Source organism: Chaetura pelagica, unplaced genomic scaffold, assembly GCF_000747805.2.
Source record: "Chaetura pelagica isolate M959 unplaced genomic scaffold, ChaPel_1.0 scaffold55, whole genome shotgun sequence".
NCBI classification, from domain to species: Eukaryota; Metazoa; Chordata; class Aves; order Apodiformes; family Apodidae; genus Chaetura; species Chaetura pelagica.
The window spans coordinates 1,464,453-1,467,247 of record NW_009953571.1 but is presented as its reverse complement, the minus strand read 5'-3'; positions in this window follow the sequence as shown (position 1 = coordinate 1,467,247).

Sequence of the window (2,795 nt, the reverse complement as noted above, 5' to 3'; positions counted from 1 at the left end):
GTATTTTTTTCATTCAGATGACAAAATTAAATTTGGGAAAAGTGAAAATTGATGACTTGGCATCAAGCTAAAAAATTTTAAGTTTTGAGGGAACAACAGAAAAGCTGCTGTCTTTTGTTTTGTTCCAGCTCCAAATGCTTTCTCCAACTCAAAGTGATTGGGAGCTATTTAATTTCTTTTTCTCCCACTTGCACCTTCTAACTTGTGTTTTTTGTTAAATTGCATTACCGTTTTACATTTCTGAAATTATTCATGTGATTGCAAAAGAAAGAAAAAAAAAAGGCCTATTTTGATACTTTGGGATTTTTTCCATCCAGCTGCTTCAGTGGAAACAATTTTGGTCCTTATAGAACTCCCTTTTCTCTATAATTTACCATTTGAAGAGATAGTCCAGGTTCACTCCACTAGAAACAACGTATGCCATGTTGTCTGAGACAACAGACAATCTCTGTCTGTCAGACAGTTTCTGTCTGGAATCAGAGACTTTCAGAGGCTGGTTTAGAAGAGCAGTGTGCTCTTCTGTCTGACCTGATACGGCCATGAGATCATTATGCCAGGAGAGCATCAAAGCAATCAGCAACCCCATCAGAAGTAAGCAGGAGATACAGAGAAGCCAGCCTGTTGCACGAGTTAAATTCGTTGCTGCCTGCAAGGAGGGGCACAAGGAAACTGGGGAGAGAGGGGACAAGACAAAGATAATCTTTAAACAACTACCCAGATCTGTTGGAAAGAATTAGGTGTGTTGGTTTTTTTTGTTGTTCTCCAGTGGAATAAACCTGCTATGTGTCTCTGCCCCAGCCTTTTCCTGAGCTGAAGCTGAGGGATTTTTCCATGTCTCAGAGGAGTGTGTTAGAAAAGCAGTGTTTATGTTAAGGGACTTCCTTAACATTACAAGTCAGGCTGTAGTACCCAGAGACTAGCACAGGCTGAGCAGGATGGTGCAGACAAGCCCTCGTTCCTTTGCATTATTGGCCCAAGCAGCCACCAGGCTGAAACCTAACCCTGGCTCCTTGCCTTCAGGGGAAAAAAATAAGAAGGCTAAAGTAAACAAGGGCCCTGTTCAGCTTTCCTGAGCCTAGATGGGAATTGCATGCAATTATACATCAAAACTCGGAGCTGACTCTGAGCAGGCTCAGCTCTGCTCTGCTGCAGCTGTGACCATGTGGAGAAAACCCATACCCACAGCTTGCAAGTGCTCTGCTTGGCCACCTCCATCCTGGGCCATGAAGCCAGGAAACTCTTAAGTACAGGCTTAAATCTGCCATTCCTCAGGACAGCACTGATTTGACACCAGCGAGGCTTAAAAGCAAGAATGAGGTTACAGGCTTTCCTGAACACGCTTGCTTTACCAAGCCTGGGTCTCAGCCGTTCATTATTTTATCCTGATGACAGCTGAGGTTTGGGGTTTTTCGCCTCCAGAGCTCCCTCCTGCCTTGCATTCCCAATACCCCCACTCCCCTCTCTGTCACGGCAGGCTCGGCCCTGCTGTGCACCCTGCACACCTGCCCCTGTGGATTCATCCTGCTCAGCCAGCTCTGGCACATCTCCCGCTCCCACAGGCACACTGAGCCACCTCTGCTCCAGCGGGGCAGCCTGGGAGGGGCAGACAGTCAGTCACCTGCAGCTGAAGTCCCCCGGGCACCTGGCTGGGGCTGCATCCTCTCCTCTGCATCTCCCAGCCGCAGGCAGCACCAGGGCGAGGAGCAGCAGACGGGAGCGCGGGCTCTGCACATTTGGCTATAATTTGAGGAATGGTGAATGCGTACAGAGCTACATGCAGAATTGTTTAGACAGGGTGAAATGGCCAAGGGCTCTTCTATCCTGTGCCTGGATGCCTACCGGAGTGCTAAGAGCCCCACAGCTTCCTGCTGTCCCATGTTTCCTGCACAAGCCCATCCTGCCCGGGTGCCCTGCCTGTCTCTGAGCAGCTCACTTCATCCGTGCCACTTACCCAGCCAGCTCTGCCCATCTCAGCAGTGCATACTCCAGCACCACCAGTCCCACATGAAGGAGAAGGCACAGACTGCTGGGGGAGAGAGGCAGCAGAAGGCATGGCAGGGTGCAGGTGCACTGTCCCCTCCTGTCCCACTGGCAGAGAACCAGTGCTTCTGCTGCCTTCTCAGCCCTCCCCACTTGCCAAGCACAGGGCCCTGTGTGCACCCATCTAGGACCCTAAAGCCCTTCCTACCCTAAAGCAGCCTATTTCTAGCCTGTCCCTCATTCTTGGGAAAAAATGAGTGATCTCCCTCCACCCTGTGTGTTTTAAAATTTCCCCACCTCTCAACAAATCAACTGCATGTAACCCAGGGCAGTGTGCCAACCAAAAGCACTCCTGTCCTTGTCTTCTAGTCTCTGACATTATTTTAAGTGAGAATAAAGAAGTTCTTCAAACACAGACATACAGAATCTAGAGACACCTGTGCTGGATGGATTTTATTTAGATGACAGTAAAAGTTAAGCTTTGGATTTGAAGAAGCTGCTGAAGCAATACAGTTTTATTTCACCATTACTTTCCCCTCCTTTCCAGTACTGTGTAAGCCAACTAGAAAAAAACTTCTGACCAGACAGGGTTCCACAAATGTCCTCCTCTCCTCTCTTCTCCTCTCTTCTCCTCTCTTCTCCTCTCTTCTCCTCTCTTCTCCTCTCTTCTCCTCTCTTCTCCTCTCCTCTCCTCTCCTCTCCTCTCCTCTCCTCTCCTCTCCTCTCCTCTCCTTTCTCCTCTCCTCTCCTCTCCTTTCTCCTCTCCTTTTTTCACTTTCAGCTCCTTCTTCCTTTTAAGACATTTGCTTTTCCTG